General features: G+C 44.2%; 1 protein-coding gene and 1 long non-coding RNA gene across 5 annotated transcripts in view; one reads left to right on the top strand and one right to left on the bottom strand.

Annotated features, from left to right (window-relative positions):
* Nucleotides 1–18,013, bottom strand: part of MET (MET proto-oncogene, receptor tyrosine kinase) — a 90,928-nt gene extending 72,915 nt beyond the window's left edge. For 2 of the 3 annotated variants that reach the window (XM_040594807.1, XM_040594808.1), the window contains exon 1: nucleotides 17,858–18,013. The gene's annotated coding sequence lies outside the window, so the exon portion shown is untranslated. Of the gene's footprint in view, nucleotides 1–17,626; nucleotides 17,756–17,857 lie in introns of those variants that run through there. The other variant, XM_040594809.1, reaches the window with a different exon arrangement.
* Nucleotides 18,014–18,562: 549 nt separating this feature from the next.
* Nucleotides 18,563–26,153, top strand: LOC121089415. Of its 2 annotated transcripts, none has more exons than XR_005828197.1 (5): nucleotides 18,563–18,736; nucleotides 19,291–19,360; nucleotides 24,656–24,698; nucleotides 25,463–25,579; nucleotides 25,868–26,153. It is a non-coding gene; the product is annotated as an uncharacterized LOC121089415 (long non-coding RNA). The 2 variants fall into 2 exon arrangements; XR_005828196.1 differs by having other exon boundaries at nucleotides 24,645–24,698.
* The last annotated feature ends 562 nt before the right edge of the window (nucleotides 26,154–26,715 follow it).

Raw genomic sequence — 26,715 nt, 5'->3', positions numbered from 1 at the left:
ACAATGCGGAGGCAGGTATATTGTTTACTGCAAGGAGTTTAAACCCATCTAACAGAGGTGGCACTGCAGTGGAGAGAGAAAGCAATAGGTGAGACAGCAGATGAGGATGAGGCTGATCAAGCACCAACATGGGAAAAAAAGATGCAAGGTTACTTGGCAGGCACCTACTTTGTTGCAGTATATTCTGTGCTATGTTCTTGTTTTAATAAGTTTCCAAATTGATTTCCCACCCACTATGCCTCCTAGTCTTCAGTTTACAATCCTCCCCATTCTTCCAGTGTCCAAAAAAAAGAATCCCTAGCTGTCCCAACAGTAAACACCAGTGTGCACTGCAGAGCGATTTAGAGCCATAAATATTGTCTGACTAATTATTCTTTGCCTTAAATCACATCTTGGGATGTGAGGCCAGTATCCTTGGATTGGCTACTCTGCCTACACTTGGTGAAACAGCACTGGTTTGAATCTGTGCTCTGGAGACAGAAGATTCCTCCTTAAACTCCTTTAGCAAGCGAGATTGGAATCAAAAAGCTTAACAGCAAGAGCAAGGGCGGGATTCAGTGTAATGCAAAGAATGCCAGGAATAATAGGTACTGTAGTTCACCACTACAGGAAGGAAAATATGAGCAATAAAAGGAAAACAAGTAATCTTTGCTCTCATATTTGAGCTCCATCATTGTGTCTTACTTTGGATGCTTTTGAGGTGTTTTAAGCATTCTCCAAGACAGAAATCTGCTGATTCCCGCCTATGGGAAGCTCAGGCTCAGATTTATGGGCAGCTCTGGGGAGGATGGTTCCCCACAATGCATGTCTCCAAGACACAGTGAATCTTTCCTCATGGTCCCTGAAATCAGAAGGCACATGCTCTACTGTGAGACGTTTATAGCTTTGGGAGAACACAGGAGTTATGCGAAGAGTACAATGTGCAACTCCTTTTCTTGGGTATTTGTTTTTTCACAGTCCTCACATCATATAAACTTCACTGTGCCTCTGTGAGACTCCCGTGACATTCAGTGCCTCTTTTTATCTGCATTTGATCCAGGGTCTTTATTCCACTGCTGCAACCTCCAACACAGAGCTGCTTTTCTGTAACCGCCACACCAGGTCACTGCAAACACACTTCACTTGAACACAACCTGAAGAAGCAGAGAAACTGGAGAATTAAAATTTCAGTCTCAGCTCTTGTCAAAGGTCCAGTAGTCCCAGTTCTCCTTAGCACACACTCAAATGTAACTTCAGTTGAATTTAAGCACTTGAAGAGTTTTGCTGAATTAGAACCAAAATACTTAGGCTACAGATACACTTTCTGAGTCCAGGCCAAAGAACTAGCTGCTGTCTACCACTTGCAGAAGGAAAACAAGTAATCCCTTTGTTCCTCTACTTGGTTTGAATGATGGATGCTGTTCATTCTTTTGTGACCTTCTCGTGACTTGTGTGTCAGTGTGTCTTTCATGTGTCTACAGAAGACTTGTAAGCTTTGGCCTGCAATAACTATCAGCAAGCAATAGCCGTGGATGGATTATTCCTTTTGTAAGAGATATTTTCAAAGCCTGTGTCATGATGTACTCATTCTTCCATCCCTCAGCAGACAGTAGCTTGTATAACAGATGAGAAAATGGATTTTGGTCAACCATTGCAAGTGGCTAGTAATGAGGTGTCGTATTAGTGTGCTTGGCAACCTCAAGTTCTATGTCCAATGGTTCGCACCAGGCTTCGTCTTGAGTGTTTGTGTACCATTAACAGCTTCCCAATGGCAATCTTTTTCCTGCAAGTTTCATTCTCTCTAATTACAGCCTGGGTGATAATTTTTAAATATTGAACGTCATGTCTCTCCTTCACACTGTTTGCCACTGTACCAACGAGTCAGGCCTGGCCGTACTGTGGAATCATGTTCAAGCTGACATATGCAAGGGAGCCAGAAAACATGGTCATGCTTGTTTTCCTAGCTCCCATTTCAACAACTCAGGTCAAATTTAACTCTGATCACAAAAGACTCCTCAGATCTGCACAAGCTAAGACAACACGCTGACATGAAAGTGTTTTGTAGGTTGTTTCATGCATCTCATTTTTCCTTGCTTTATTACAGAAAAGGAGATGCGTATCCTATATAAAGCATGTTTGTACAAGAACACATAGTCCTCTGACCATTTCACGTTAGGTAACAGCAGAGCCACATCAATTCATATTTCAAAAACTCTATTTTCAGCAAATGGTAGCCTTTTCCCCTCTTTAAGGAAATATTTGATAGTACAGTTTTGTATTTTTCCCAGTAGGACAGTACATCTTGTTACTTTGGGCTCTGACAAACTTCTGGTGGCGAATGTATACAGGATAACTCTAGTGATAACTGCTCCCGACATTTCAGTTTGCTTTGCTATCCTGGACCGAAATCTGTGCCAGTTCAAGACCTGATTCCCTGCGGATCAGAGGCCCTGCCATGGAGACAGCAGCATCATTTAACAGGACAGACAAATGAGATGGGGAGGTGATAACAGCTCCATCCATCCAACTTTAATTTGTTGTTGCAAATCTGTCACAGTGCTGGCACCGGCTTCAACAGTCTAAGCCCGCAGCGGACGTGTCTTCGTAAGACTTTTCAATTAACCGATTGCGTCTGTAGACAAGATTGGTTGGACATAAAACACTTCAAGAGGTTAACCTATTTTCTATGTCCACAGATTAAAAATGTTCTTAAGTCAGAATTGCTAACCTGAATTAGCTACCTTGAGTCAAAATAATGGACAGAACAAGGAAATTTGAGGGAGTAAGTCAATAACAAACACACAAATGAACTCCGAGTTGAATTCAAATGGCTAATCTGAGTGAAAATCCACATTCCCTTGTCTTCAGCACTATTTCAACTCTAGTTTAGGTTACTCATCCTGACCAAGGTGGGAACGCAATTCTTCTACAGTGTAGTATGTACACTATCATGATGCATTTTCCCAGTGCATAGAGTCACAGGACTTAGTAGTGGTGACTTAGGTCATAAATTTATTCATAACAGTGCTGGGAGGTTTCTATGGTACTCCAAGAGGTGCACGTGCATGCAGCTAGCTGATGCTGAGGAACTGGTGGGCAGAGCACAGCCTAGGCAATTGCTGGAGGATCTACCATTAACTAAATCCTCTACATATTCAGTGCAGTCATGTGTGTCAGAAGAAATTGCTTTCATTAGCATGTTCAACTAATCTGTGAGCCTTTCCCTACAATATTCAAACACAGAAAAAAAAAATCTAAATTCTCCCTGCATAAAATATACTCTTTAATATACATGGTCCATTACTGGGTCCAAAGTACCACTGTAATTCACCACAGCTATCAATAGAAGCATTTTTGTTCTCTGCCAGGTTTATTTTTAACTGCCATTAAAACACAAGAACACTAATCTAGCCTTTGCAGCAGAGAAAATGTTATTCTTATACTCATTTAGCATTATTTCTTTTTTGTCGGTGTCCTGCAGTGCAATAAAGTGTAGAGCATTTTCTTTGAAACTTGGTTCAGATCTTAACATCCTAAAGCCAACTCATGTCTTGGGTCTGTGTCACAACTGGATTTATTTAATCATTTTTTGTTGTGATGGGCTACAATGGCACTACAGGTTCTTTCATAATGAACCTCAGCAAACACTTGCTGATATATTTCAAGAGCTACACATTGCTCAAAAAGACTAATTTTAAAGGTGGTATACAGCATTTGTTGGGATTCAGGGAATTTCACGTGTGTGGAAGCAGTACCCATTCTAAGGGCTGAGGAATCAATTCTGCAAAGAACAGGAACTAGAAAAGAAGTTCAAAATATACAAAGAGTAATTGAAAAACAGGGAGGAAATACCCACAATAAGGCAGGTCCTTCGTTGTTTGTTCATGCTTGTATTTTCAGGTTAATTTAGATCTTGAAAATACAGGAGGACAGCTTTCCACATCTGGATGGGGGGATTTTTTAGAATTATTATATTGTTTAGCAATAGCACAAAAATAGAAAGTAAACTTTGAACAACACAACACTATTGATCCACTCCATCTGAAACGCAAGTCAGCAATTGTGGAGCTTCAGTAAGAAAATACCTGTGGTGCTGTTGTGGCTTTTCACACTGGTAGTAAAATAAATTCAGTTCTAGCACAGACTTAAGCTTGGTATCTGCAGCAAATAATTCAGCCTGACAACTGACATGTGAACATCTTATTCAGTCCAAGTGTTCAGTCCATGTAGAAAAGGAGCTCTGTGTGGGGTAGAATAACATGTTATGCTTGTTAACGGTACACGTCGTGACCAATAACAAAGGACGGCGTTGGTTTTCGATTTTAAGTTACTGAATACGGAGGTACTTGGGTTCCACTACCGATCTTTCATGTTTGGACAGACTAATTAATTTCTTAACATATTTTCGCCATATATGCAAAGCAAAGACCTTTATTGACTCTAGCCAGTTGAGACATATGCCCTGGTTCACTGAGGAAGTCACACAAGCTCAGGTAAAGATGCAAGCCGTTTTTGGTGTGGTAAAAACACCTTACAGTAGGAGAAAGCAGTTTTCTTGTATTTCCGAGCTGATCCTGTTAATCAACTTTTTGCATGAGTCTGAGCATTTTGTGGTTGTCTTGTACAGAATGGGGACAGTGTAATTTCCTTGGAATGCAGTTCCTCCTTTCGTGAAGAGCCAAGTTGGCAAATCTGGCTGCAAGCACAGTTTTAGCTCAATTCCCTTAACTACTCTCAGCACTTAGATTTTTCTACTTTATGCTTTATGGTTATAACATCTATCTACCTGAATTCTTGTATTGAAATGCAGAGCAGATTTTGGAAGCTTTTCCTGCCTTGTAAAGCTAACAGCCTTCCATACTGTGATAATTAAAGGAATGGCATGGGTCATAAAATGAAAAAGATTAAAAGGCAGATAGCCAGGAGTAACCAAGACAGCATACAGATTTGATCTAAATGTTCTACCAGCAATTATGAATGATCTTGATGCAGGGCATTTCCTGCAGTTTAATTGTCATTTGGTGCTAATGGTTCTCAGGAGTCCCTGAGACAGTAACTCTTCACAGCCAAATACTAATCTCTTTAAAAAGAAAAAAAAAAATTCTGTACATTAATAGATAGTGATGATAAAGTATATTATATGAGAACTGTACCAAAGGATCTACATGCACACTAAATTATCAAATTCTGTTTTTCTGTCATAATAAATATAATAGGTATAATATCAACAACTAAAACTCAACAAGTCCCTCAATTCCTTCAAGGTGTGGCAGAAATACCTAGGATACCAAGCAAAAGAAATTATGCTGGCTCCGTTCTTTTCTCTGAAGAGCTGGCAGGATGTTGTCAGGCTCTTCTGCTTCGCAGGCACACATAAAGCATGCCACTGGGTACCATGACTTCACGCTTTTCAGTCAATGTGTCTTCAAGGGCCACGAGGCAAATTTGTGACAAAACCTAGGGTCAAGGATTTCCAACAGGTTGCTGATGCCTTGCTTGATACATAGCTTGTCACGCCAAGGTGTCACAGTCAAACTTTGTGCAGGGTCAAAGCGAGATCAGCGCATCTATAAGAGTAAGCTGGGCTGCCAGATTTGGGGAGCTCGCCCAAGGGCTGGCATGAGACCATCAGCTTTCCCTCACTCAGCCTGCTGGGGGTGGCTTACCCACATCAAGGAGAAACCAGGAAAAACCTCTGCTTGTGGACCTGTGCTGGCACTGCACAGGGGCTTTTAGGTTGCCTCCAAGCCCCCTCCCTGCATCTACGAGCTTTTGTGAGGCTGCTGAACCAGCCTGGCCTCGCACGGCCTGTTGAGCTGATACTACGATTTCTCCTCATGTATTATATTTAGTGCTGGCAAATAGACTGCACTCCTTCTATTCCCAAGCTGGCTCCACAGGCAGTACAACCGTGATTGTGTAATGCTGTGTTTGAGATAACGTGCCCCACCAAACACAAACCGCCTCTATGCAAAACTAACTCGGGTGGTCTTTGCCCCAAGTAAAAACATGGTGCAAACCCTCAGAACAGCTACGAGTAAAACTGAATTGGCTATGTTTGTAAAGTGCCTAGTGAAAGTAATGAAGTCTATATTTACGCCTTAGCTTAGCAGAACACATCCTTTATCTGATACCAACGTTAATAACCTGATGGTCTACTTAGCTTCACAGCAGCTTTTTGATAATCAAACAGGAACAATGTCAAGGATAGTGCTTATTTCCCATCTGTGTTTGGTTAGGAGGTTATGACCTTTTCTTTTTAATGCTGACCTTGCTTTTGTCACTGCAAGTTTATGTTATTGCAATGCACTTTAACTGATGCCCTACTTTCACTCAGTTTAGAAACTGAGTTAATGATGGCTCATTGGCGTGACTGCTGCCTTGCTGTGAACCTGTGATTCATGATCTGCTTCCAAGGACTTTACGGTATTGGTGTTCATAAATCCCGAAATGGCCTGGGACCAGCCTATCTGACATCCTGGCTCTCACCAGAGGCAACAGTGTCACAGCTGCAATCAGCAGAGTGGCTGATCTGGAGCAGCCTCAGCTCCTGGTTTTTGGCAGATGTCCCTCAGCGAGGGTCCGTCAGCCACAGCTTTTATTCTGAAATATTGTGCTGACCTTCAGAAGATGCTGAGAAGCTCAATAGTTTGAAGAAGGTGTTCAGGGATGGCTGAGTGGTCAGAGTTTTTTCATGCTAATAGGGTCCTTTTTTTTTTCTGAACAGCTTTTCCAGCTGCTTTATTTACTTTCTTTCAGCTCGACCCCTCCCCTCATTTTGGGGAGACTTGGGGAGCCGAAATGTGCAACTGCTCCTTTCAAGGGTTCTTGTTTATACAGGGCCAAATACCAGGTTTTTGGACTTGTTCAGACCGTGGAGTGTGTCCTTTGGAAATCTGCAGCCAGATGCAAGGAGTTTGTGAGATAAGTAAAGAGGCTGTTTCCAAACTTCAGAGACTATTTACCTTTCTCATAGAGGTGACATGAGGATAAATTAGCTCATTCTTACAAAACACCTCCAAAATACGAAGGGCTCAGTGCCGGTGCTTACAACAGGCACAGCAGCACTGCAAGGCTGAGCTGTAAGATGCTGCCTTCCATACAGGGGCTGATTTAAAACCGCGGTCTTCACCTCTGCAAGAACAGGTCGGCCAAAGGTCTAAACGCAGGACTAGGGCTTGGCTTTGCCCCCCTCTGCCACCTGCCCTCCCCTGGGTGCAGGCAGCCCCTGCCCATGCTCTCCTGCCCTTCTGCCACGAGAGATCCAGCATCTCACCCCAGCGGCCGTCCCTCACCCTCCTCCTGTTCGGGTGGGAAGATGCCAACAGCAGAAGGTGCGGATATGAATCCCCCTAGGCAAAGCGGTCCTCACGCTTCAGAACAGAGCGGGCCGGGAGGAAGAGAAGGGAATGAACGTGGGACTGGAGGCTGCCTGTCAGCAGCAGGACCCGTCTGCGGTGCCCGGCTCCATCCTGTCTGGGGCCTGCAAACAAGCTTAGCTGGGAGCTGTAACCCAGCCAGGACCGAGGGCCTCTAACTGCTCCACGTGATTTCTCCTGTAGAGCTCACGCTCAGGTGAGATCCAGGGAATATTCAGCACAATGCGCAGCCACCAGCTAATCTAAGCACCTAAGAGCTTTGTGGCCAGCAAGTGTTAGCTTTCTGGATGCCTTTCTTGGACTTATGCCTTGAACTCACTCTAAACCCCGTTTTAGATGCCAAAGTAGCCTCTCTGGATCTTACGCATAATTTTAAGCTTGGTTTGCTTATCCAAAAGGAAAATAAAATGGCAGTGGTGAATTTGGAAACATCAGTTAATGCATGTTTTTAATTTAGGACTTTATATTACAACAATTGCTCCTGAGCATGAGGTTTTGTTAAGTAGTTGATACCACTGAATTAAATACTTCGGGCACTGAACAAAGGTCACTGTCATTTAACAAGAACATTTTCTTTTACATCCCTGCTCCTACTTAAAATATTCAAATTACATTGTATTACTTATTAGCACCATGCATGTCATGTTCAGATAAAAAAACTGGGCTACTCCTGTGATTAACAATTACTTCAGCAACTTAAATTTGAACAAGGTACAGCTGTTGGGGATAATGATGGGACAGACCTAACCTCTTATGCACCCGAGCTTTCACACAAAAGCCTGGTTTCAGACTTAAGGTTTGTCAGGGTAAGTTACGGTCCTTTACTGTGAAGCTGCTACCTTTTCCAAGACTCGACTCCACGGTCTTTACGCAAACAATATTCTAATCGATTCCTGTGATAGCTGAGCTGACTAAGGACTAGAAAACAGGGTGCCTAGAACAGCCTGAAAGGCAGATCTGTTGACATGACAGAATCTCAATATTACCGTATTTAAAATGAGCAATATATGATACAGGGTAAATACTGAGATATAGAAGGCATAACTTAACAAGGGATGATAGGTGCAGAAGACTATCTTTAAAACTCTTATATATTGTTAATGAAGATAATCATTACTCTTTAAAGAAAGGCTGAATTAACCTACACTGCATTTCCAAGTAACTAGCTAATGGACACAGGCATTATCTTTTCATATGTCTTTGAAACCCCTATAAACCATGCCTAGTCAAATATTTGACTGATGGGCTTTTACCCCTATTAATAGCATGTGATGAAGGTCTCAGTAAATAACCTACCTCCAGATTTGCCTTCTCTAGAAGGGAAAGGGGTACTTTCTTATTCTTCAGCCACCTCTTAAATGCTCCTTGCTGCTTCCTGAAAGGCTTTTTGTACTGTGAAAACAATTCACCGGTTGTTACCTTATTTTTGTGCCCTCCAGGGATTTTGGGCCTTGTACTCTCCTCAGAAGAGCAAGCCCTCCCTTCAGTCAGGGGAACTCTGGAAGCCATTCATGCTTATCTGCAGGCAGAGGTTGGCCCGGCTTGTCTTTAGTTTATGAGAGAAGCATGGTATTATTTGCATAAAAGGAGTTCTTTCAAAGCATGTTATATGAAAACCTCTCAATTTGAAAACAAACAAAAAAACCACACAGCAATTTTCAGGAAGCAGCAAAGATGTCTCTGAGCTCTCTCCCAGCTGATTTTATCATGGCAGCTTACATCTGAAGAAGAACAAACATACTTATTTTTGCAGATGTGTTTTCAGTAGGAAAGAAAACTCCAGAGAACTAGCAAACAGTCCTTCTGACTGGTAATGACCATGCACAATCTTTTCCCTTTTCAGTCCTGCAGAAGAAAACATGGGATCCAGTTCTGCAGTCACAAAGTCATTAATGATTTTTGTGATTTCATGCACTCTGTGCTGACTTTACCTACCTCCTGTCTGGTTCTCATCTCTCCCAACTTCTATCAGCATGCTCCGCATTCAGAGCTCCTCCTTGTGTGTAGCTTGACATAGTTATCCAGGGGGGGAAAGAAAAAAAAAAAAAAAAAAAGGAAAAAAAAAAAAAAAAGGAAAAGCTAACTGTTGTTGGTCAGGCCTTTCTGACTACAACCAGGAGAGGGAGGGAATCATCCCTTTCTCACAAATGGGCCTGCCTCGCAATCCATCTCTTTTGTATACGTAAGATCAGGATAAAAAGGACACAAATCCAATGGAATTTCATGCAAAGAGTGGTAACTAAATTCTATGGGATTTAATGGAAGATAAAATGTAATGGGGTTTTAACATACTGCAGTACTGAAGCATGAACATAACTGACATTAAATTTCGTAGGATAGTTCAAAAGCTAACAGTAAAGTTCTCATGCTGTGTTGATTCAACAGGATTTTCCCGCTGAGGAAATGTGACTGACGAGCCAAGGTGGAGACCTGGGAAGATGTGGGGAATATCACAGGAGAGGACCTTCCCAGACAAGGAGCTCTTTAATCCTCTGAGAAGGCAGAAGGAAACGGTGAAATATTGCCACCATGCCATGTTCTCTGGTGACTCATATGTAAGGCCAGTGTTTGCAATACCAGGAAAAGGAGACATTTGGGGACTTCAGATTCTTACTACAACATACTTAATAAACACAAAACACTAGGAAGTGAGGAAGACAAAGCAAAGCATAGAAATACAGCCATAGTACAAGTGTGGGTCCTCCACCTGTTCTCAGCACTTTCATAGTTTCCACTGAAGGTGACACAGCTTACTTGTATCCAGACTTGGGAAGTACAATTATTACTTGTATCCAGACACCCCGAGTTTAACAAAAGGGACCTACATCCTGGCTGGGGCAACACCCCCGTTTACTACTCTGAAGCACTGCAAACATGGACAAGGATAAAACTCTGCACTCTGTCCTTGAACACATATGGGAGGGCAACAGCAAAGCAGATGCCAAAGTTTTCCTTCGTCAGAAGGGTTAAGCAACAGTTGAGATGAAGTTTTCAATCATCTACTGTGGGCTAAATTGCATCTTCAAACATGCACATTTTCCACTGATTTGAATGGATGGTAAACACATTTCTCAGGGTGAAATTTGGATTATAGTCTCTGATGCAAAAGTGCTTAATCACATAGGGAGCTCCATACAGGCTCACTGCTTCACTGGAGTCCAATACTGTTTGCATTCTACCTACTATTTAAAGCATTATTAATATTGTGATTGTACTATTTTATTTTTTTTTAGTGCAGCTTCGGGCATTTGTAAGAATGATATCAAATACCAAGGATTAACAAGAATCATTTTTCCCCAGGAAAAATACCGGCCTCTAATCCAAAGAGCAAAAGCAATAAACTTAAAGACTTTAAGCAAAGGTTTTGCAGGACAGTAATACATAACATTTGAAATTAGTACCCACTTTCCAGAAGTAGACAGGAAAACTGAATATAACTCCAGTAATTCATTTAACATTTTCAATGACATTAGGAAAGAGCAATTAATCAACTTTAGACATGAATTCAACTACCAACACCTTTCATTGTCTTCAGCAAAGCTGTCTCTCTCTGCTTTATTCTGCTTTCTCAGACCTAACTAACAGAATTTGGTATTTTTGGATGAGAAGACATATGTCATGAAGACACATGAAAATGATACAATAACACCCATAACAGATACAGGGAAATATAATAAAGATAAAAGGATATATAATTCCCATAACAGAAATCCTAATATGACTGTTTTACAGCCAGAATTGAAGACAGAAATCCAAGCCCCAGTTACCCCAGCATATATCTGAAGACAGATAAAGCTTGTGAAGTTATTTCAGTTTTACAGAGCAAAACGTTTTCTTTTCTTTTCATGCATTTGGGACAACTCACAGATTTGGGAAGCTTCTCAAAGGCTGGAGTTACTTGGAAATCTGCTACCTTTATCCTCATAGGATCATCCACGGAGGGGGAGAAACAAATTCCAGTATCTTAATAAATATTCTTAATGGTCTTGAAATTTTCATAGAATGGTTTGGGTTTGAAGGGACCCTGAAGACCATCTAGTTCCAACCCCGCTGTCATGGACAGGGACACTAAACCAGGTTGCTTAAAGCCCCATCCAACCTGGCCCTGGACACGTCCAGGGGTGGGACATTTCGGTGACTGGGCCAACCAATCCAAAAAGCATTCTTCTTCATCATAAAGCTAAAGACAAAACAACAAAACCCCACATATCTCTCTAGGCATTCACATGGCACAACAGACCTCTACCAAGCCTGAAACCGTGCTAGCCAGAATAGTTTCAATATGGAAAAAGCAAAGTAAATGAAAGGTGAGGTTCAGCACCCATCTCAAACAAACTAAAAAAAAAATACACAAAGAAACTTATTTTCTGCTTATTTTAGGAGATAATGTAACTTTGGGATTCTAACTGTAACTGCTAACTTTTTTCATCTGCTCATTAGATATACTCAGAAAGGCTTTCTGTTTCCACAAAATTTATACAAAAATAAATAGTTCCTGCAGGAGCAATCAATTCATACAAATATTAATGATCAAATTTTCATGTGGAAAAAAAGATACCTCAATCTTCTATTAAAGCTGAAGGAGAGAAAATCCATTTTGCAAATACCATGCAGAGCTAAACCCAGCGTCCATGAAAAGTCAGTGGCAAAACTCCCCAGAGCAACCATGAAGCCACTGGCTGGCTCACGGCTCCTACCAGGCAAGCAGCACAACCAGAAAAGGAGGTATAAAAAGCAAGTTGCTTAAAACCCACATGTGTTGTAGGTCTGAGCCCTTGTGGTGGGTGATAGAGGGACTGGAATTCAGCTGAGGGCAATGCTCTGCCAGATGTGGGCAGGGGCAGCAGCCCGCACAGCTGGGGCTGGGTGCAGACAACCCACACCAGGGCCATGTGGCTCTCAGCCCTGACAAACGCTCGGCGTAATCAGTCTATTAGTCCAGGTTTCTCCCAGTCCCAGACAGTTGTTTAAAATGAGCATCATTTGAAGCAAACCAGAAACCTTAGCACTGCATTTAATAAATAACTATAACTTTACTGCCTAAATTCAGGGTGGTCCAGCCTCATCGCTGCTATAGGCAAAACGCCTTTTTGAGTCTCACAACACCAGCTCTCCCCTGTGAAGGGGGGATCACCTGCAGCACGTAGGGTGCAGAGGCATGCTACAAGGTCACAGACCTAGGCACCCCAGATACCATGAGGCAGGAGTATTATATATGCTTTATTTTTCGGTCACCTGCCCACATCTATACAGCTGAAAGCCCTTCGGGTACTACATGCAGTCCTCCGGCAGTTGGGTTCTCGCCTGGAAGCCACCTGTTGGGCTACTCTTAGTCTATAAAGAGAATCAGAAGATTTAATGGAACTCTCTTCAGTCACAACCAAAGCTATGCTTCTAGCCATTTTATAAAATAAATTACACATTTGGCAAATTTCATATCCTTATGCTGAAAGAGCATCTGCCTGAAGCCAAAACTTCCAGTGTGGGAAGTGAACAACTTACATTGTATAAAATTGTCAACAGGAGTTAATTACTTGTTGCCTAAATCTAGCTGTCTTTATAACTGTGCTACCTCAATTAACTGAATCTGCTTGTAGAAGTGTAACTGAGAGGGCCCTATGCTTCATCATCAACTCCAGAGCCATGCTATTTTGAACATAAAAGACCCGTATCCGGTCCAAAAAATAAACACTGGAGGTGACTTGCCATGTTGCCATTTTGGATTACAAAAAAAAAAAAAAAAAAAATACCCAGCCAACACACAGGGGAAGGCTTAATTCCAGCAAACACACACATAAACAGGAAATCTCTCTCCAGTCAGAAGGTATTTTTCCTTCGTACAATGGGGTTCAAAGATGTGTCATCATATAGTTTAAAACAATTGCTAAGGAACCTTACCATTTCCAATAGTTTAGGAATAGAGTTGGCTTCCACGGTCGAAAGCCTGTCCGAACTTGCATGGGAAGCACACAAACACTCACAAATATATGCTGGCTTAGGCCAGCACAGTTTTTTTAATCAATAAGCATGTCAAGCTGGGGGATGGGGAGGGGAGAGAATCAATTTTTCAGAAGGCAAATGGTAACAACTCTAGATTTAATCAAATTGCAGCTGCAATCCCTTACTATTCTTAATATTTTTGAAAGAAAATAGCTCCATGGCAAAGAATGAATTTCAATAAATGTCACATATTTAGTTATATTGCTGATTTTTTAAATTTATCAAGCTAGGTCACTGATCCTTCGCAGAAATGATACCCGTACATGTCAAAAAGATTCTGATACTATTTAGTTGGATAAATGTCAAAATGAAGGAGCTACAGTAGAGGAAAGCAACTTATATATAGATATTGTTATTTCTCTGTGACTAGAGGAAAAAAAAGATATGCCAATGTGACCCTTCAAAGAGAGGTTAAAGCCACAATGTACACAACAAAATGGATAGCTATCAAACACCATGGTGATGGCCATGGTGTGAACACTTGAGCAAAATGAAAATCTTCTGAAAGCATTCAGCAATTTTCCTTTTGCATGTATTTCCAACCAAATTTATCATGAATTCAAACAAGATCCCTTCTGCTGCTGATTGCACATCCATTTTCTTGGGACAAGCAGAAGAGACTATCACAGAGCTGTAGGATGCACAACAAAAGCATTTTGAGCCTATTAAACTCCTCAGCATTACAGAAACTCTTCTCTTATTGACACCTGCTTGAAAAATTAAATGCTCCGAGGCATTTGCATCCCCAGAGACTGGCGCACCGGGGGACAGACAGAGGAGAGGGGTTTCAGGGCATCCATTTGCCTCCCTGTCTGCACCACACGCACCCTGTGCCTAGGTTATACACACAGCCTCTCCTTAAAATATGAGGGTTATAATCCCCTCAAATTCTTTATCTCCGCTTCTGTTTTCACTCTGATATTTGGTGTACTCAATCGCAGCTAATTCAAGGGAAGTCCATCTGAGCCAAGGGGAGTCGGTCAGCATCCAGCCACATCAAGTGACTGAAAAAGATCACAGCACAACTAGAAAGTCTCAGAACAGATCAAAAAAAATGGCAATCTACTTGGGAACATTGCTTCCTTCAAAAGGCGTTATATCCTAGACCAATTTGGCCTGATAACTTTGCCTCTCCTTTATTTTTCTAATGTTTAAAATTGGAGGAAAACAATACTTTATCTTCTTGTACAACATCATAGTTTTCCTGAAGGCAAATAGCTTGGCAATTTGCTAGATTTGTTAATGCTAGAGGAAACAAGTTAGCACACATACCATGTGTTTGAATGCCTTTGGAAATTAGATTGAAACACTGATTTGATTTCCTAAAAGGTATCTTAAACAAGGCAAGGTTAGAGATTTGGAGAGTAATGAGAATTTGTGTGACTTCAAACAGCTCTACATAAAACAGACCTGATATTCTGGGGGGAAAAAGGTCACCTAATTATTCGTTTCCTGAAGGCCCTGTCTATACTACATTTCCCCTGGGTAAGGAAACTGATTTAAAAATGGCTTCTGCTAACGTGTTTGCATCGGTCGCTATGTATGAGATATAGATTTGTTAAAAACATCGCTGAGAAAAACACAGTGTTTTTGCAAGGAGAGAACAACAGAAACCTTCCTGGCTTGGCTGTGGCAAAGAGGTGCCATCCAGAGTCCCCTATGGGACCATGGTCCTGCCTCCTCAGTGATGGAGTGCTGCTTGGAACCACGTAGCATTGACCACGGGTGGTGAGCTGCATGGGTTTAATCACCAGCTACAGCCTTCGCATGGGAGGCAAAATCACAGGCTGTGGCCGCAGCAGACAAGATGCACAGGTTGATGGCTTGGCCGAGGGTAACAGCCTAATGAAACACAAAATTGTGCCACTGTCTCGAAGGTCAGCCAGCAAGGCAGCCATGGAGATGTGGGAAACCTGGACAGAAGGGTTTCACAGGAACCTGCCACGAAAGTGTGGCTGCCACCCAAAATATTAGGAAGGTTTGTTTGAAGTAACACATGGCAAGCAAACCATTCCTTCTCTTTTGCGCCAAACAGATCCGGTAACTCCCTTCTGGGTTTCGCGCTCCTGTAGTTTCAGAGAACACGGCTCAGCTATTCTATTGCTTTCTCATTCAAGAAATGATGTGTGTTTCTGTACTGCTGAGAGCGCCCAAGCAGGATTTCCCCTACACTAGATACTCCACCAACACACATGGCGATGCAGAATCTCTCCTTGCTTTCTGCCTGAAGCGAATAAAGTCTAGACACATCACCACCGCAAAGCAGTCGTGGTACAAAGCAGATCAGGCAGAGGTCTGGGACTCCCACCGCTGCAGCTCTGGCTCTCCGGCTGCCCCAGCACAGCGTGTTGCCGGCATCAGGCTCCCTTTGCGGCTCTAAAGGCAAGGCTGCTCTTGCACTGCAACCAGCTGTGCCAGTTAGTCTCTGGAGTCCTGAAAGCCAGTTTTGGGAGAGGAGAAATTGAAAGCCTGCTGCCTAAGTTGAAAAATACAGAGCAGTCACTTGCAGATCACAGAAGAATTGAGAGTAGGTGGGTTGGCCCCTTTAGTTGTATTGGACCAGCAGGAAGAGGTTACAGGTCATCAGTTAAGGTACCAGAAAACTATAAATGCAGGAAAATCAGGATGGGAAAGGCAGTCCTGGGAGGACAACATTTGCCACTCAGTTTTGCATTCATAAGCTGTTCATTGAACCTTTGCTGAATTTTGGCTTTCTGGCTGGTTTGTCCTGACTCAGTATGCTCCTGTCCACCCATAGGCTGCACTGCCACCTCCTCTGAGTAAGTGACACCTCCACCAACCGCTCTCCAGGCACAACATGAACAATTTAGTTTACCCAGGGGCTATCGGGGCGGGGGGGGGGGGGGGGGGGGGGGGCCAGAGAAAATGCCATATAGGATAAAGACAGATAATTCATTCCTTCCCCACCAAAAAGGCAAAGAAACTGATTCTCTTTTCTGTAAATAGAGATTAATGTTTTACAAAATATTCCTTTTTCCAAATGATTCAGTTTATATTAGAAAACAGTCAGAAAAAGAATCATACGGTGCTGAAGAAGGATTTGGGCACACAAAGAACAAGCGATACAGTCATTCCCTAACTTAGTTTTCAACATGCAGCTCCTGCCAAAGGCTAGCTTTTTGCTCTCACAGTGTATGATCTGTAAACATTTAACCAGCTCTCAGAGGCACATGTGAGACACTTTATCTTGCCCGATTATGAATCCAAACGTCTCAGATCTCATAAAAAAAAAAAGACAAAGAAAAAAAAGACACCATCCTCTCTCTGCTGACAGACAATGCAAAAAGCACCTGTAGGATGAAAACAAATGAACCACCACACATGGCATAGGCTCTCTGGAAAAAAACATGCATTGCAGCTTGAATAACCTCCTACAGGTTACAAATGCGCAGTTTGTTAAATATCACTATTACTTGACTATTAATCCCTATATTAAGATATATGGGCAAAACTTCCAAATTCTAAGGCAATGCATTTAGTATTTATAAAACCAAAGACCACCTAATTTAATGCGGACATGGAAACAGTGGTGGGATGCCATTATACAGTGCGAATTATTTGCCGTTTAAGCAAATTCTACTTTTGAAAATGGGAAAGAAAAAAAAAAAAAAGCCCAAACCGCAGCGTGAGTGCAAGGAAGACTGTGAACGCCGCGCAGCCACGACGTACAAACCCCCAACTCGGAGAACCCCACGGGCTCACCCCCAGACCTCAGCCCCACAGCAAGCTGCCGGGCTGGCCACCACACGCCCGCACCTCGCAGCCACCGCTTCCGAGTTGGAACTTCCACGTTGCGCTTGCGGAGAGCCCCGCCGCAAGCAGCCGCGGGCGCTGCCGCCGCCAGCTCCGCTGCGCGCTCCTACCGCGCCCGCGGAGCGGGAAGGGGCGGGCGGGGGCAGCGCGCTCCGCTGCGGGGAGCACTGCCCGCCCTGCCCTGCCCTGCCCGCGGCAGCGACTTCGCGGGGCGTCCTCCGGTCCGGGCGCCGTGCGGGTCCCGGGCGGGCAGGGGCGGCCGGTGCCGGCGGCCCCGCACCCCGGCTCACCTGCCCCGCGGCGCCCGCCCGGCGCGCAGGCTGCCGGCCCCGGGGAGGGCAGCGGCGGCCCCGGGCGCCGCGCTCCCGCGAAGTTCCCGGGCGGGGCACGGCGCGGCACCCCGGCCGCTCCCCGTCCTTCCCCCGCTCCGGGCTCATCCCGCTCCCCGCGTCCCCCGGCTCGCCTCGTCCTTCCCTGCGGCCGCCGGTCCTTACCGGAGCGGAGCGCGCTGCGCGCCGGCACCGCCGCCGGAGGGGCGAGCGCTGCACGCCGGCGGGCTGGCTCCCGCGGTGCTCGCCCAGGCGCCCGGCCCAGCCCGGGCGGGGCGGGGCGGAGCGGGGCGCAGCCCGGGGCGCAGCCCGGCACACCTCCGCGACCCCGCTCCGCTCCCCCCGCCCCGCAGCCCCCGCGGGCGCAGCCTCCCCGGCCCCCGCTGCCGTCCCTACCTGGGGGCGGCGGGGGCTGCGCGCCCCGGCGGGCAGGGGCCTCCCGCCCGGCACCTGGGCTGCGGGGCGGCTCTGCGCGCCCTTCCCTCCGGCGCCTCCGCCGTGCTGGTGGCGGCTCCCAGCGGTAAATCAGCCGGTCCCCGCGGCTCCCTCCGCCCCTCTGGCGCGGTCCTGACCTGCCTGTGACTCACCACATCGCAGGAGCCCGGGTGCGCGGCGGGGGAAAGGAGGGAGGGGGCGCCTCCTCCTCTCCCTCCCTCTCCCCTCCCTCCTTCCCCCCGTGCCTCCCGGCCAGGCTCGCCCAGCCTGCGGGCGGGAGGGGTGGCTGTCGCTGCCGAGACGGGCAAAAGCCACGGGGGGACCCTCGGTGGCCCTCACCCAGCGTCGGGGCGGTTTCGGGCCGAGCGGGTACTGGCGGCGCGCGGGCGCAGCTGGCCCCTGGGCACCATCAGGTGTCTGCGGCTGCCTGATGCTAAAGCCTCATCCCCAGAGGGCCGGACCAGGGCACCTCCGGGCCTGCCCCGGACCCCACCGGCTGTGTGGCAGCAGGCAAATTCATCCCGTATTGCTCCTGACATAGTGTCAGTGCTGGCTGAGCTCTGAACGGCTGTCCATGCGTAATTCTGAGTAAATGCCCTCAATCCACACAGACCAGGAAATAACTACCCCCCCCCCCTTCCCCCCGCCCCGTGTGCAGGGTACTGAATGGCACGGGTTGGGGTCTCTCCCTTGCAAGGTTTCCTAAGTAGATGGTGTCTTCGTTTTTCTGAGATGCTGAGAACCTGACTCACCAAGCAGTGCCATGTACATTTGTGGGGCTGCTGAGAGACTGCAAGTCGCACCACCGGGGCCTGCACCAGAGGACCCATCTTTTTTGTGGTAATGAGTTTCAGCAGCTACTGATTTAAACCAGATTTTACGTGAAAGGCTCCATATTCCAATGGAAGTTATTGGAGACATCTATTTTCCCTTTGCATGCTTCCTTTTTTGGCCCCAACTCTGCTCCCCTTAATCATAGCATTTAAACCGATGAATGTTTTGCATGAGTAAAGTCCGAGGCACTGTAAGAAACATTGCCCAGTTTCATGATTAACCATGGGAAAAATGTCAGACCTTACATCAAAACATTTTGAAAGGAAAATTATTAAATAAAGTATTGTATGCATTTGGCTTAGGCCTGGGATGTCACCATGACGTGTACATAGACAAAGCTGTGTATCAGAACAAAATACTTTTGAAAAGCAGTTAGCCATGCTATCCTGCATCAGCAGTGCTTTCACAACTTATCTGTCTTCTCCTTCCTATGGGCTTTTTGGCACTAGGAATAAAGACATCTAACCTAGCTATAAGCCAACTCTCCGCAAAACCAAATATGCGATCGAGGCAGCGTGTAACCTTTTATGTGTTTAACTCGTGAAATTCTTATTCTGCAGTATCTTTTGCTGACAACAGATAGCATGAAAGTCAGCCCATTTCAACAAGAACAGGGCAGTAAGACCACAGGTGAGGTTATACTTCTTGCCTCCTCATTTCATCAATGTTAGCAACACACTAAAAATTACACCAAGTGAAAATAAAACCAGTCGCTTCTCCTGCTCCCTGAAAGATAAAATTGCTGAAAAGTAACCAGCAATACAGATGTTCTAAATGCTCTGATCTCTTTCTTTGAATCCTTGGCAATCTGTCCATTTACTTCAGTGACCTTTTCTTCAATTAATACGCAGCATTAGTTAGAAAAGGGAGACTGAAAAGCAGCACACACAGCGTCAGCCCCTAGAGGGAAAAGCGCGGTTACAGACAGATTGTGCTACTCGCTGGGCTTCAGTTAGTGATCACTTAATCAGTGTGCGTCTATACAGTTACACCAGATTTGGAAAAATCTGCCGTACTAGTTTTAAAAGAAAGTGATAAAGGGAAAGGTTTCAGTCTGGTGTTGGTCCTCATGAGGATAACTCCGCGTGTTATCTGTTCTTAGCCCATCCTCAGTTCTCCGTGCACCTGCCTGGGCTGAACGGCCAGCACCCGGGCTGTTATCAGTGGGACAGCCTGTGCTATTCTAAAGCTAACAAATGATTGTCACTAACATAAAAAGGAGAAACAGATGTTTCCTTTCCATTTTGACCATGCTGATGCCATGTTATTTTAGGTCAGCTGTATGAGACAACTACACTGCAGCCGGGTTTTGATAATCCTTGGGTACTGCCTTCACTGTGCTTGCAATGATACGTATGCCCCACAAACAACTTCTCAGAGTATTGAAGCACCTTTAAGGTTGAAAAAGCTTGAAAAAGAAGCTATGACCTTCTTAATTATCATCCTGTTTTTCTTTCCCTTGCTTCTCCTGTCTAAAAGGAGCTGGTCCTCTGTACTGTTAAGGCATCTGGCATAAATATGATGGCGTGGCACATTTCAGAAAGCTGACAGCACTGGAAAAAACAATTCAAAAGTGTTAAGGAGAGTCTGTCGGGGTGATCTATTCTGCAAGAGAACTGGAACGCACCAGGGAGAGTATTGGCACGGGCTTCCCAGCCCTGACGTGTTTTGAGATAGGGAGCTGACGAGCAAACACTATCACTTGTCCAGGGATACAAACATACAGTTGCAAAAATTAATTGCAAGGCTACGTTTAAGTTAAACTTTCAAATGTAAAGATGAGGAATGAAAACACAGGATAATTTGTATTTCTATGTGTTGGCAGTAGTGCATTCCCAACAAACTAAGGGGCCAAGTCCAGTCCTGTAGGTTTGATTGAGACTTGTGCTTAGAGCCTAAGAAATGATTCATCATAACTACAGGTACGAAAATGGAGTCCAAAGACCAGATGCAGCTAGGTGTCCAGCTTCTACTTGATTTCTGTAAAGGAGAAGGTATTTAAATATCTGTGTAAATCTGGATCTAGCCACCTTTTTAAAACCTGCAGAATTAAACATGGGTCTACTACGTGTTTCTGCAGGACCACACTATACTATACGGTACCACAGCTGTATGGTACCATCAGTGGATTTGCTCTTTGTCCTCTGCTGCAGTCATTCACACCTTGGGGAGCTCATATAAAACGCAAATGTCATTGTGAGACTCCAGAGACTTCTGACTTAGCGGGGCTTACTCATGAGTAAATGACTTCACAAGGAGCAAGACAGTGGAAAGGAATTAATTTAATGCTTAAGAACACAGACAAAGATCTGTAGACCCGAGCTTAGTACTGGTGGGTAGCTGGTACCCTTCTGCCACAGTACTCTGCAAAACGGACCGACTGGCTCAGTCAGAGTCTCCCTGGAAGGTGATATACAAAAAGAGAGCCTTAGGTAGTTCCACCCAACCCAACTGCTTTACAGACCAGTGATCCAAAGGTAAAATATTAGTGCAACAGCCTGCTGGGGTAACGTGTAACTGTAATTCCTGTAGACCCTTGGTTACTGGAAGGCAGCCTGGCTGCAAATGCCAGCGGCAGCTCAGGGAAGGGGTTGCGCCTGAGGCACATTTCCCTGTGACAACTTTGTCCCTTCAAGTCACTCTGCCACAAATCTGTCTTTCACTGTCTTTCCTGGGCTCAAAAAAAGAGCACCGTGGGCAGGGACAGACAGTATCGACTAGGGGATTGGGCTCTGAGAAAGCATGCCCGTGGCGGTTGCTCTGCCTCTGTGGAAACCAGGCCAGATATCATAATTGCTACTTAGATCTGCAGACTCCAAAGATTTGATCATCACTATGCTTTATGGCTATTTATTAATTATCTAGGCATTTATTAACTAAGCCCATAGATTCTGCAAACTAAGTAAGTACTTTTGGTTTGTTTGTAAGAGGGTCAACAACGACACCAGAAGAGATTTCAGCCTGTAGCTGAAGGTTGCAAAAGTCTCTTGCGAAGTCAGAAATAGAAGTCCACAGGTAGAAACACTAATCTCTAACCATTAAGCTACCCTGGGCAGTTCTCCATTTGTATAGAGACACAGACAGTAACCAAAGGTGTTTCCACTTACTGCACTGAGGATCACAGGTGATTTCTTTTCTCTAGTTATTGACTGAGCAAAGGGAAGCCCTTTAACTGGGTGGAGTTTTCCTCTGCATTTGTCTTTCTGGTTATAAACAAACACCATAACTGGCCATTCCAAATGGTGCAGGCATCAACTAGCTGGATTGCTTGAGAATGGAGGAAAAAATATGGATGGGGTTAGCGCGTCTGAAGTCTGGATTGCTACGGGTCTGTTGTGCTAGTCCCAGAGCCTCGGTGACCACGTGGGAAGCTGGTACATGAAGTTCAGGAATCCAGCAAAAATTAATCACTCAAAAGAATTAGTTTACAGAGAGATCAGCTCTTGAAATCCATCTGCTATGCAGTAATATGAGTGCTAGTGCCTGCAAAAGGACAAGGTCAGAGACTGAGGAGGAGGGTGGACTCGCAGCAGCTGAGATTTACGTTAGTTTAAACTGAGGAGGTACCTCACCCTCCGGGAAGCAGCAGGGGAACTGGGAGGAGATGGTGTGGATTGCAGCACTGCTCCCTACCTTAGCCTTGCCTCCCTTCCTGCTGGGTGCTGAAATATGTTAAATCCCTGAATGAGTGTTTCTGAATGTACAAAACCAAGAAATCATTTCGGGGATGGAAAGCTGAATGGTTTTTATGGGTTTATGCTCACATCCCTGAAATGGATGCAAGCACGGTAGCTCTCGGCTTTCCAGCACACACTGTAGAGAACTTTTCTAGCATAGCTGATTGTGAACCGCTTCAGGTGAAGCACAGCAGCAAAACCCAAACCCAATAGCATAGACATTCCACTTTGGCATAGTAGATTTGTTTGTATAACTGGAAACGAACCTGATGATATTAAACAGTCAGGTATTTACAAAGTGTGGAATTTGCTGTGTATTATATTCATATGTTCACTGTTATCACACATAAAGCTGTTTTAAAATGGTCTCATAAGTGTAACTGTTTCTTGACATTCTTTCCAGTACATTTTAAATGCATTCCCCTCCCTTCCTTATTTTGGCTGCAAACCTGTTGTATTTGTCTTGTAGTAAAATCACTCTGACTATGATATTTCCAGGATTATTTTTGGACCAACTGCTAGAAAGTTTCTAAAAGTCTTTTCAGTCCAGTTCCTGTGACTCAAATGCAGTCGTTTTTTGGTCTTTTTTTACTGCAGTTTGCTGTTTGTGTTTACAAAGGTTGTAGCAGCCAGATCATTTGAAATAGAAAAATCTGCCTAGTTAAACGCACAGGGACAAATCCTGCCTCTAGCCATGTGTGCACCTGGTGAGCAGGGAAAGGGTGTGACTGTACTATTCCACGTGTGAGCACACGTGAGCAAACACAGTCCAGATTCAGCCTACTTTGAAGCAAATAAGCTTTGCTAGACATAATCGGATGCCTAAAGTCAAGCACATACCAATGTTTGGTGACACCAAGTGCCATGGGCATTTGCAGTGGTTGTGCTCATCATTGTAGGTCACGACGCAGCTCCGCAGTGTGCCGTTTGCACAAGTATTACCATTGGTGAGCTCCTGCAGGTTGAAAGAGAACCATCACCTTCAGATTTCTCCTTTGCCTGAAAGCATCTCAGAGTGCTACTGCCTATGGTAATGCTGCTGTAAGCACTCTCAGAGGAGTGAAACTGAGACATTTGAGGGAAAAAAGGTCTTTTTATTTTCTGCTTGCTTACTTCTTGCATTTATAGCACTTTGCCTGTTACCAGATTAAGTCAAAGATTTTTCCTCAATTTTTTCAACATCTGAGAGAGAGGGGAAAGCGCTTTAGGAACAGAAATTATCACTGTAAAACTTCCATAAGATGCCAGGGAATACATGAAAAAGTAGATCCTGTATCAACCTGTATTTCCTTGGCATAATGTTGACCAGGTGTCAAGCAGAAAGAAAGGAGAAGCATTACAGAACATGTTTGGTAATAAAATCGGTTGCATACACAAGTGTTTGCAGACTTGAGGGTCTGCATCTTAGGTCTCCATAACTAGCACAGCAGAGGTCTTTGGCAAAACCTTAGACTGATGTAGTTTCTAGTGGGAACTTAGCTGGCATGCTTAGTTTTGGAGAACTGTGTCTAGGTTTCATCGCCATCTTTTCACCACCTCTAGAGGCTTATCCGTGGAATTATTTGTTGATTTGAAAAACCTGGTCATTTGTGCACATATAAGCGTATCACATTTGTCTTCTACACACCCATGAAGGAGGACACAGTTCTAAAAACTTTTAGTGGCTTTTTACTTAATGTCATTAAATACGAGCGGTTTCCCAGGTGTGGTTTAGAATGTGTTGCATTTTATATACAATACTTTTTTGAGAAATTTTTGAAGATAGAGAAATGTATTCTGTGACAAAGCCAATTTGTTGTAAGTCAGGCCTGGATTTGGATCATTATCGTTAAAGGATCGACATTTTAGCATTAACCTTAGAATAACATTGTTGATTATATAATGATGTAAGTGTACGGTATTTGCCAAAGGCTGTGTTTCATATGGCTGGTTTAGGATACAGCCCAACTCATAAGAATCTTGATAGGAGATTATTCTTTTCAATAACTTTCATAATTTAATTAGGCACATGTGCTGATTATGAATCTAATACTATGGAGAATTAAGTCAACGTTAAAATCCCATTATTTTAAATTAGGCAGAAGCACACCCATAATGTGTAGCCAGGAAATATTTGTGCCCTTAACAATACATCTATACTGATAGCAATATGTTTCTTCACACACACACACACACAAAAGTAAAAATCAGTGTCCTTGTACTATTATTAAAATGTTACCATTTGTATTCCTTTGGAGCTGCGGTGCAGCATCCCGAGGGAAGGCACATTTAACACACCAGCAAGATCTCAGGTATGTTTGAAGTTTAACTTTGCGTTTGGGAACACTTTGCAATTGAATGAAACAAGGCATTTCTAGGTAGTACTGAGCCAAACCAAAAGTGATTACTTCAGCATTGTAATTTTATGTTTCACTTTCCTCTCTTTGCTGAGCATTTTTTAACAAAGACAAAATTCAAAGTTAAGACGTGAGTTTTGTAAGAACACCTTCCTGATTTCAGTCCTTTTCATGGATTTAATTTTATCTCTAAGAAGGAACAAAAGCACCCCACAAGAACTGGGCAGCCAGAAAGAGGGGACCAGTAGGACAAGACACATCCAGCTCAGGAGATTTAGCTGTATAATGAGTACATCAGAGGCGAGGAACTGGAAGGTGATACTTTTTTCCAAGTTAAATCACAGTACTTGCCCTGCCTACCTGCCCAGCCCACTGCAGAGGACCAGGGAAGGCTCAGGCATCATGTGCTGCTCTTCACCCAGCTCAGGGGTTATCTGCCAGGCCCTCATAGATATGGTGACTGTGTCTGCCCTCGGTTTGGCAGGGGTGTTTTTAATAGCATGCTCATTATACAGAAATATTTTCATTTGACAGACAATTTAAATGATCCTATAAAAGCTGCAATTACCATCAGGACAAATCCAGCTCTGATTGACTCCCACGTTAGCTCCCAAAGTTTGACTCCCAACTAAGAGACAAGAAAGATTTTACCCTTTCTTTCTTCTTTCTTACATATGCTCTTCTCCCTTATGGCTGTCTCTCATGTTAACATGCTGAAGAACATCTCAAACTCCTGCTGTCTTAATCCTCCCCCAAAACCACTGCTGAGAAGTGCTATTAGCTTCATTTTACTGACAAGGGACTGAGGAACAGAGAAAGCCACTGTCATGTCTAAGGTAAGACAGGAAGGGAACCTCTAGAGAAGTAGAAGAAGAAAAGTAGGTCTAATGCAGAATTATACTTCTGAAGGTCCAAAAATCCTAAAGGAAACGTTTTTATGATGCCTGAGTAAATCAGGGATGCAAGCCTTACGAAAATAAAATATCAGCTTTGAAACTGAGACCTTGAGTTATGAAGATAATTCTGCAAATATTCTTTTTGCCAATGTGGTGTTGTTAATCTATACATTAGTAACTTCATTGCTTAGCCAACTGCTCACATAACTGCTTGTTTTTGAAATCCAGAGTTTTTTGTCTGCAACCATTTCTTGAGAAACAAGAAAGAAATCAGAGCTGTTTGGATCACCTGCCTTCAGCGTCCTGGTCACCAGATGAAGGAGGTCACCTTGGTCGCCTTGGTCAAGTCAGCTTGTGAGGTCATCTGGCCACTTTGAAGCATCCAGTCCACTTCAGCCTGTTCTCTCAGTCCCCTGAGAAATAAAGGATTAGTTCTGTGAAACTCCTAGAAGTTACACTGAAGGCTGTTCGCTGGGGTTTTTCAATTTCCTCTGAATGTGCCAGCCTAGGCAGATCTTTTACATCTTAAAGTAGTTTTTAATGCTTTTCTCAGAGCTCAAATGTACTGCAAACCTTTTCTGGTATGTGTTAGTGCTCTTTAATGACAATAATGATGTAATAACTGTTAACTATCTTAGAAGGCTGCGATGTGTCTCGTTGCACACATCCTATTGGCATTAATCAGGGAAGTGGCCTAATCTCAACCCAAACATGTCAGGGGAGTGGCTGGGGCGGAGGTGTGGCTGGAGATAAAAAGGAAAGGCTGCTCCTCTCTAGGAAGGAAAGGAAAGTCTCCAGCCCCATCACCCCACTGTGGGGTGGCCTCTGTGTTAGGGGTGCGTTTGCCTTTGCTCCCACCTGGCCTCTCCCCTCACCTGGGCAAGACCCAGCTTACTTTGTGTGCCTTTGAGATGCTCAAGGTGGGGATCTTGTCAGCCTGGTCTCCTTGTATAGTAAACAGCAGCACAGGGAAAAGCATCTAAGAATGTAGTTCAGTGCATCTAAAATATGAATTGCTTTATTTTTCTTCATGTACTACATTCAAGATATGGATGTTTCCTATCTGAGTCTCAGTT

The sequence above is a fragment of the Falco naumanni genome, chromosome 5 (assembly GCF_017639655.2).
Source record: "Falco naumanni isolate bFalNau1 chromosome 5, bFalNau1.pat, whole genome shotgun sequence".
In the NCBI taxonomy this organism is placed as follows: Eukaryota; Metazoa; Chordata; class Aves; order Falconiformes; family Falconidae; genus Falco; species Falco naumanni.
Note: the sequence above shows the minus strand (reverse complement) of the source record. Positions and strands in the feature narration are given on the sequence as shown.